Raw genomic sequence first — 9,712 nt, forward strand, 5'->3', positions numbered from 1 at the left:
AGGATTTTTTGAAGGGATGGGACTCGTTGCTTTTTGCCTTCGCTTCTCTCTCTGTGTCCCCAAAGCGCCGCAGCCCCGGGCTGATATCGGCGCAGTGCTGCCGCCTTGTGGACACAGCGCGGTACTGCAGCCAGCCCCCGAGCCGGCAATGGCAGTGCTGCCGCCTTGTGGACACAGCGCGGTACTGCAGCCGCCCCGAGCCGGCAATGGCAGTGCTGCCGCCTTGTGGCACAGCGCGGTACTGCAGCCAGCCCGAGCCGGCAATGGCAGTGCTGCCGCCTTGTGGGCACAGCGCGGTACTGCTGCCAGCCCCCGAGCCGGCAATGGCAGTGCTGCCGCCTTGTGGGCACAGCGCAGTACTGCAGCCAGCGCTGAGCCGGCCCCTGGCAGTGCTGCCGCCTTGTGCCTTGCCGGTGGGGCACATATAAAAAAGAAGAAAAAGCACTATATGTCTGGTGCAGCAGTAGAAAATTTCAGGCTCCCAGGGAGTAAATTTTTTTATTTAAATGTTTAAAAGTTTTAAATTATTTTTAATTAAGAGAAAGGGAAATACAGGAAGAGAGAGACAGAGAAAGAAAGAGAGCAAGAAATAGGGCAAAATACAGTGAGAGGGAAGTAGAGTTAGAGGGAAACAGAAGGAAAGAGAAAGAAATAGAGAAACAGAGGGGGACAGAAAGAAATAGAGGGAAAGAGAGTCAGCGAAACAGAGGGAGAGAGAAAGAGAAGGAAATAGAGGAACAGAGAGAGAAAGAAATAGAGGAACAGAGGGAGGGAGAAAGAGAAAGAAAGAAAGTTAGAGAAACACAGGGAGAGAGAAAGAAAGAGCAGCAGGAAGCTGGTCCATTAGACTGTGCAGCCCTTTGCTTTCTAAAGGTGGCAACAACTTAGAAAGGATTTGCAGTTTCACGGAGGCCTCCAGCGTCCTGAATACCAGCGCAAAGCTCCTTCCACAGGGCTTTCCTCAGGACAGGTGTGACAGCCAAGACAACTGATGGGAGAGCAGAGGGCACAGGTTCCACCAGCTGCAGGTGTTAATCAACAGCACACTAATCCCACATCACTTTCTAATCCAGGCCCAGACTACTCAGTTTGTAGGAAACGATGCTACAGCAGCTGCTAATCTGTTAGGGAGAAGTGCTCCAGAGAGGCTCACTTCTTTACCCATCGGCTACTTCCCAGGGTGCTGACAAGGTCTTATCACTGCTTGACCTTGTAGGTAAAGCTACAGCCCCAGTCAGCCCACTTCCTTTGCTATTTACAATTCTGGACAACAAGAGAAATTATTCAAGATATCCTGTTGTATCCAGTTGAATCCTAACTCATCATTTGCTGGTAGAGAATTTAACACACTTGTCCATAGCTGTAATGCTGCTGTGGGTTTAGAAAGTTCTGGACTGCCATCTTTGGAGAGCATTACTGTAGCCAGCCCAGAGCTGGAGGTTTGTTTTAGAAAGAAAATTTTTGGATTCTGCAAAAGTGAAAGCTCAGTTTCTGCAAAAACCATATGGCTATGGCATTGCACGCTCCAGACACTCTTCTATCCTTGCCTGAGCAAAAGGTTTTACCTCCTGTACTAAACCAGGAGAAGCACAATGACAGATTTCCACATTCACTAAGCATTAAATAAGGGCTTCAAAAAGAGAAATCTGGGCAGCAGTAACTGTTAGAGCACTTGGCTTCAGTCTAACAGGCAAGCCTTAGAACAGCTGTTCACCTTTAGTGCTGCAGAGGTACTTCCAAGACAGTCACTAGAGGTCAGACATCTAGGTCTTATCACCTTTATTTCTGGTGTAAAGATTGCCAGCCCTTAAGGCCAGCAGATCCTGAACAGGGAATGGCCTCCTGCATCAGGCAGGGCTCAGTGGTGCCTGTACCTGCGGAAGGTCGGCTGAATCCATACAGGTCTCTGCACTGCAAATGCACATGAACCAGTGGAAGAAAGCTCTCCATGTGCTTCCTCAGGTACTTCCCAGTGGCACTGCTCAGACACCAGAGCTCCAACTGCAGCAGGTGAGTCCTGGAGTGCTGGATCAGCATGGCCACAATGGCCAGGGAGGTGAGTGAGCACTGGGCAAGGCAGTGAGCCTGCACCTCAACACCACCTGTGAGAGCAAGGACTGACTCACTTTGGAGAGCCTGAAGGAAAACTCGCTCCAAATCTCTTCTGGCCAATGCTGACATCAATTTCCCCAAAGCCTTAATGAGCTCTGTGGACAGCAGAAGTTCTCCTTGCTGGGGCTGTCTTTGGTAGCTGTCTGTAAAGGGCTGCACCAAAATTTGTCCATAGAAGCTTAACTGCTTCCCTATTTTAGGGGATTTTTCAGACTTCTGAGAAGCCAAGCCCATCTCAGGAAGTTGCAGCATGGTTAAAGTGATCTCCTTCAGCTGAGCTGCAGTCGTGTACATGTGCAGCTCCTCCAGAGCCTGCAGCTGGTGAGACTTCCTGGAATAGACCTGGCTTTGGTCCTTCCCCCCAGTCTGCAGCTCTTCCAGGACACTTTTGGTGATGGCTTTGAAATACTTGGACAAGACGTGTCTGTGATCTCTTGTTTTCAGCAGCTGGAGCACCCCAGAATTGAGGTGAGCTGACAGGAGCTTCACAGTGACAGGGTTCAGACCAGGCTGAGGAATAGAGCACAGCTCCAACGCCAGGAACCAGCTCTCCAGTGCACGATGTCTGAAAATCAAGGTGAGTGCATCCTCCAGGGTCTGTAACAAACAGAGGTAACAGCATCACTGAATGGATAATCACAGTGCAGGGTAAAAAATAAACTCATTCATCTGCCTATTTTCCAGTTTATCAGTTACAATTATTGAACATGAAACTGTCTACTAGCTGACCAGAGGATAAAAAATATTAATGAATTACAAGCACATAAATATCATTCTCCCAACATTTATGCTGTGGGATTTATGCTGCTATACTGAACACTCTGGACGTGTCTAAGCTCGTCTGCAGAGAAAAACTGAGTATTCTGGGGTTCATCAACACACTCTAATCTCCACAAATTCACAGAACAGATGAAAGGAGAAAAAATTCCCTCCTCAGGTACATAATTTTCAGTAAGGCTTTACACAGGGCTGAGGGAATGCATTTTTTCCTGCAAAGGTGATGTGATTTGGGACTCTCCTGACCGTGTTCCAGCTCAGGGGTGGGACTGTGGGTGATGCAGCTGGCTCACATCTCCAGACAGTAGTTTAGCAACCTCACGCTCTACGTTCCTAAGTTCTCCTCCAAGAGCTTGACAACACCTCTCTGATCAGCAAAACTATTCCCTAGAGAATCAGCCAAACCCAAGTTTACTAACATGTGCCTCTGTATGCAGGGATTTGGTACCTTGTCATTTGAAGACACTTCTGTCATCAGAGACTCCTCATCCATTAAGAGATCCCATCAGCCTGATGCTCCTCCTGCTTCTGCTGCTGCTCCAGCTTTATTTCATTGTCCCGGCACAACAAGATGCTCAGCAGGTCCACACAGAGATCAACAAGCTGAGGACCCAAAGTTTTACCAAGCTATGAAAACAAAGACATGTTGGAAGTGAAGAAAAGAGGAGGATGGGAGCAGACAGGTAATTATACAACAGGAATAGGAGTTAACTAAGAACTACTTAGATTACAACCTCTTCTGGGAGAAGGAACCACCTCCCTTAATAGAAACCTGATTCTAAGAGAAGTCTCAGGTTGCCAAATAAATAGTGATAGAATTTCATTTATACATATATATATTCATTTATACATTATATATATGACATTTGGAGGTACACAGGCCAGTGAATTTTACTCTCTGCAAAGGCTTCCTGGGGAGACCCAGGAGCTGGATTAAAATCTCGAGGTTATTTGCACTCACACTGATCAGCAAGGTAACCCATGCAAAGTAAATCCAAAGCAAATCCTCAATAATAAGAACTGGCATTTGTTCACAAATTACATGCAGTTTTGTACGGTGCTGTGCAGCCTCAGAGACAAGCACAGAAAAAAGAGCTACAGAACTGGAACCTAAGTTTGAACAGCTAAGTCATTTGTACCTTCTACATGAAAATAAATCAAACATAACCACAATATTATTACAATATTGCTCTTACCCTGCTGAGTTCTCCACTGTGGATTTCAGGTATAACAGCACATGCTTTACTCCCAACAAAAGCTGGTCAGGTGGGAGCCAGAAAGCCAATTTTGTCTGAACACCACCTTCCAGTAGGGTATTGCTTCCTCTCTCATAGGCACTCTTTAGCAAAGTGGTAAATGCAGAATCCAGGAGCACAGCAGGTTCTTTGCTCACCTCCTCGTGATTTTTAAACTGTTTAAAGTGGAAAAAAAATCATAAGAGAAAAACAGTGATGAATATGAAACAAAAATCTCCTCAGCTCCCCATGTTTTGAGATGAGCTCTGAGCTGAACTCAGGTGGAGTGTAGTAGTGTTCACTGCTGGCCTTGGAGAGAAACTCACCAAACCCAGCCCAGGGGGCCTGTGATCCCCAACCCAGCCAGAGGCAACTGCAGGCACTCTGAACTGACACATATAATCTGCACAAGGGAAAAAAAAGGATGCAAAGTAGCCACCTACTCATTAGAACTGATTACCTCTTCTAGATATAGAAAGCCATCCACCCAAGTTTTCTTCTTTTGGCACGCTCTGTCACAAATTATAACTGTGTTTGACAATGATCAAATGAGTGTTGATGCCTTTTTTTCTTTTTTTTTTTCTCTGAAATCTCACCTAGGTGCTTTATCTTTATTAAAAAGGAAAGGGCTGTTTGTTCTAATTGTACTAGAAATAAATAAGGTGGTTGAAGAAATAAGTCAGGTGGTTGCACACCCTGTCCGGCTGTGGTGTCTCCCTTCAGCTCTAGGAATCACGCTTATCAAGGTGTCCTGTTTGCAACACAAGCAGAAAAAGATACCAAAATTCATCTTGGAACTCATATTTATAAAAAGTGGCTAGATTATTTTTTAAAGAATCAAAAGATAAAATAACCCAAGTATATTTTTTTCTGTAACTTTTTCTCCCTGCACACAATATAGCTGCACCTCAGAGCAGCTCCACATTGCTTTCTCTGTACAGAACTGATGACACTTAGATTGTCTTCTCTAGCAGCTCCTATGACAATTAAAGCTGAATTTGTTTCTTGGCCTACACAAAAAAACCTCAAAAACCAACCAAAAGAAACAACAACACACCAAACAAAAAAAACAACAACAACAACAAAACAAACAAACACAAGCAACACAAAATTGGGCCTCTAAAAAGTTTGGAGGCCATTCCAAAATACCATTAAAGAAGACACAGGAGCAAGTTCATATTTTGCATATTTTGACAATATAGAGAGAGGAAAGATAAAAGCAGCATGAGTTGGTGCTTAGGTCTAATGACAGGGTTTAAAATACTTGAACTGCCATTACACCTTCAGATTAATCATATAATCTCTGACACATTAAAGCCAAACCATTCCTCAGTTTTACCCTCTGTATATCGAGGACAACAACATTCACTCCCATTCTTGAAGAGGTTTAAAAGTTTTGTGAAAAGAACACCAGATAAGTATAAATAATTATAATAATCAATTTTGGTTATCAGAGAGCTTAAGGGGCTCCCTTCACACATGACTGATGGGTGCTTTGGGAGACAAATGAAGTCTTTAGGCAAGATTGTGCCTTTTGTTACCTTTTCTGCCTTTAATTATTACTTTTCACCTTCAGATAGGCTAATGCTGATCAGGAAATCTTACCCACACTGTAAAGTGAAATAAATCCCTCACCTTTTTATTTGACAGCACTGAAGCTCTTTCATTGCACATGGAGCCACATTAATCACCTATTCCTGCCTTCCTTCTCCCCACCACACAAATGAAGAGGCTCATCCTGTTTTACTCATCATGAATGACAGCAAAGGTGTGATCCATTTGTTCTAATTTAGTCACCACCTGCCCAGGATCTGAGGCAGGCACCCTCAGCTCTGTTTATTATCAGCAGAGAGAAACAGGTACCCCCAGAGAGCAATTTGTCTTATCCCAAGATGGGGGTGTCTAGAACAGGTCACAAAAATCACACTCTGGAGATTTTTGGGGGCATTAAGGGAGCCTGAGGTGACTGGCTCAAACTTGGGTGCATAACTTCTGGACATCCCACTCAGAATGTCCACAAGAGCTGCTCAAGTGATGCAATAATTCTCACTGCAGGCTGACACGATCTGAATGGGACCAGCATCTCCCAGCACAGATAAAGTCTGGCCTGGACAGTCACAGTTAGCAACCCTGCATTTGATGCCTGACATGAACCAGGAGATAATGCTGGGATTGCAGCTTTGAGAGCCACCAGGTGAACTCCACCCAGCCATCATTAATCAAACACACTCTGCTTCACATCCCAAACTTTGGGGCCTCCAGGCATGAGGCAGCAATGCTCAAATGTGCAGCTGAGCATCTCTTTTTTCTGGAGCAGCAAGTTCCTTATTGCTAGTGACAGTAAATTAGTTACTATGGATTCCCAAACACCTGGTGATCCCAGTCTAATCATTAACCTTCCTGCAAGGTGGGAAGGCTCCCTATCAAAAGGAATAAATTTTAAATTTGGAGCCTCACTTAAAAAAAAAAAAAAAAAAAAGAAAGAAAAAAAAATTTTTAAAGTTTGTCATGGTTACTCAGAGGATTGATTTGAGGTACTTTTAACAAAGCAAAAAAGATGTAGGAAGATTTTTTTTCCAACAGAAATCCAAACACAAGACCCAGATATGTGGATAATCATCACTGCAATGCAATTGTCTCTCAGGGGACACTGGTACATCCTACAGGGCACACTGCAACAGCACAGAGCAGCTCAGGACAAGAATTAACTAAACACACCCAGCTGCTGACACTCCTTCCCAAGAAACTCTGGTTTCTGTCCTACTGGCAGAGAGGCCTCAAGTGAAAAGATAAATTAACAAACTTCCAACAAACTCAGAAAGAAGAAAGAACAAAGGTGGTGCTTCTGTCTGTAAAAGCCTATTAGTACCTCCAGAAATCTGTCTGTACCTGTCCCACCCTGAGTTCTTCTCTCCTGCAATCCTGCTGCCATCCTAATCACTTCTGAATATCACAGCTGCTTCTTTTACTGTTTTATTAATTCCCAACTCTTCACACTTCAGGTGTTGGAGGTACTGAACATAAACTATGTTCTGCCCTGGGAAGGGACTCTACTCTCAGCAGCATGGATTTTCTTTCCTTAGAAATCTGGCTTGAGTTAATTCAATGTGACACCATCACCTTCCTCCCAGCAAACAAACAATTACCCTGTTGTGAACTGTTATATACGTGATTCCTGCTAATTAAAGTTTGTATCTATGTAACTAATATACTTTGATTGTATTCATTAATATACAATTGCTGTTATTAATAAATTGCTGCTAAATTTAACTTTGTTGTTTGATTAATTAGACAAAATCCAAAATCCAAATCCATTTATAATGGAACTCATGCCACTTTTTGTTCATTATTTCCTCTTTTCTTAGTTTCAACTGACTTCCAGTCTTAGCAGCTGTCCCACAAACCTCAAACACATTTTTTCATCTCAACATGAGCACCACAAAAGGAAACTTTCCCAGCCTTTTAAGGACCTTGCACTTCAAAATCAATCCAATTCTTGAAAATATGACTTTACATCTTTTCCCTTTTGAGAGAATATATTCCCCATTAGATGTAAAAAAGGCTGAAATATAAAAAAGAACTGGAGTACTCACAAGAATGAAGAGAGCACAGCAACCACCAGCCTCTCTGCTAAGGAACCATTCAAGCTACAGCTGCCCACCTGATCCAAGTTTAAAGGTTTGCCTGGAAGTGGTTTGGGTCAAAGAAATACTCAACCTGTGGAGAGAGTTAAGGAATATTAAGGAATACAGCTGTAGTATACCTTTACAATATAATTTAAATAGTTCTTTTAATTAAGGCTTCTTGATGCTGAAACTAAAAGCATAATGTTTAACATAATTTAAACTCAAAGCTGAAGACAAAAACCTGAAAGTTTTACCTTTCGTGCCTCCAGTTCTCTCCATCCCACCCCAGGGAGGAACGAGTGGTTTTACTGGGAGAACTAAATTGGAGAACACCTTTCCCAACCACAGCATGACCCTCTTTTTAAAAAAGTGGTGTCAGCAATTTTGCTTTTTCTGTCTGTAGTTAAAGACAAAATGAGCAGAACTGCATTAACTGAGCAGGGAGTGTTTGTTCTTTGTGAAAACTGGTGGTTGCAAAAGCACACAGGTAGTAGGTAGGTAACATGATCAAGCAATATACAGAAAATTTGTCCATGAGTCACAGAATGTTTGCAGAGAGACTGAAAATCAGTTTCAAACAATCCAGTTTTAAAAAGTCGTGGTAATGAGAACCTTGGCACTCAGCACCTGTGAAAGGCAAGTCTTTCTCATCACCTTTTTTTCTCCCAAATTTGCTAATGAAAAGGAATGCTTAGAGAAAAGCAAAACAGCAATTATACCTCCCTTTTTGTTTCTTTTGAAGTTCCAAGATGCCTCCAGAAATGGGTAATTTGACAAGACAGGGAAGTTAAACTTTTAAAAAGTGTAGCTCTATTTAGTCATTGTTCTTATGCTGAGAAAATGTATTTTAATGGATGGCACTAGAAGCCAGTCTGGCAGCTTGAAAAAGCAGCCCAGGTCAAGGCAGTGGGGGTGGTGGGTGTAGAGGAGAGAAGGTGATCTCACTAATAAAACAAAGCCTGGAGTGGAAGGATTATGCTGACAATCAAGTGAAGGATGCACCTGCTGGGATATTTGGCCATGGTGCTCTGAGACAAACCTGATTAAAAAACGGAGAGAACAGTCAATCCTCCAGAAATGCAGGACTGTGTCCTGCTGCTCCCCACACATTGGCTCCTTTATGGGCTGCCTCCTGCTCTCTACGCAGAGCCCCAGCTCTGACAGGACAGGTATGACTTGGACCCTGCAAGATGTTGGGTTGCTGTTTCCTTTTTTTTTTTTTTTTAAACAAACTTCAGGTCTCCTGAGAAACACAAAGACTTAGCTTGTTCTGAACCCAGGATTTAGAAATTCCCCTCAAATATAAAGAGGAAAAATTAGTACTTTAGTACTAGAAATACAAACAAAGCATCCTTTGACTACAATTATTGAGTCCTTGCAAAATATTATTTTCATCTGATTAATCTGATGCTATTTCCATGCCAAACAGCACTCAAACCCTATGATATTCATGTGGAAACTCACTGGCTGAAGCAGGGGGTGTGTGAGGGGGAATTATTGCTCATGATAAAAGCAAAGGAATACAGTTAAGCAGCAAGAAAGGAACACATGAAATTAATGCATTTTCCTTGTTGTTTTAACACCTGTTTACTGTAGAAAAAGAAAGGTTTTAGGATTAGGAAATCTCACTTCTGGATTAGGAAAAGGCCTCCATCACATTCATTAATTTTTCCCAGGATATATTGCTGTATTTTGCCTGAACTCTTCTGCTATGAAAGAGCTGCTGAAAAATACTTCAATATTTATATTTCCAACGTACAGAAGTTTTGTTGTTTCTATGAAATCGTTGCTTAGGTCTCTGCCAGACACTTGGGCTGTCTGAACACCTGATGCCTGCAGCTGCAGTGTCTGTCCCTGCAGGGATCTGCAGAGGTCCCTCATCAGCTGCAGCCAGGAGAGTTCCACACTGATGCAGGAGGAGCATCTTTGCCTTTGGAGTGGGAGCTCTGCTCGCTGTGCAGT

The 9,712-nt window shown here is 43.1% G+C and overlaps 2 long non-coding RNA genes across 3 annotated transcripts; one reads left to right on the forward strand and one right to left on the reverse strand.

Moving 5' to 3' along the window:
- Positions 1 to 1,934: 1,934 nt before the first annotated feature.
- On the forward strand, positions 1,935 to 7,265 carry LOC130261211 (uncharacterized). 2 transcript variants are annotated; one of them, XR_008841954.1, is made up of 4 exons: positions 1,935 to 2,010; positions 2,557 to 2,689; positions 3,327 to 3,572; positions 5,775 to 7,265. It is a non-coding gene; the product is annotated as an uncharacterized LOC130261211 (long non-coding RNA). The 2 variants fall into 2 exon arrangements; XR_008841955.1 differs by lacking the exon at positions 1,935 to 2,010 and adding an exon at positions 2,255 to 2,433.
- Positions 3,579 to 8,066, reverse strand: LOC130261212 (uncharacterized). The gene is made up of 3 exons (XR_008841956.1): positions 7,718 to 8,066; positions 4,451 to 4,527; positions 3,579 to 4,300 (listed from the first exon to the last, which is right to left on the reverse strand). It is a non-coding gene; the product is annotated as an uncharacterized LOC130261212 (long non-coding RNA).
- Between the last annotated feature and the right edge of the window lie 1,646 nt (positions 8,067 to 9,712).

The sequence above is a fragment of the Oenanthe melanoleuca genome, chromosome 20 (genome assembly GCF_029582105.1).
Source record: "Oenanthe melanoleuca isolate GR-GAL-2019-014 chromosome 20, OMel1.0, whole genome shotgun sequence".
In the NCBI taxonomy this organism is placed as follows: Eukaryota; Metazoa; Chordata; class Aves; order Passeriformes; family Muscicapidae; genus Oenanthe; species Oenanthe melanoleuca.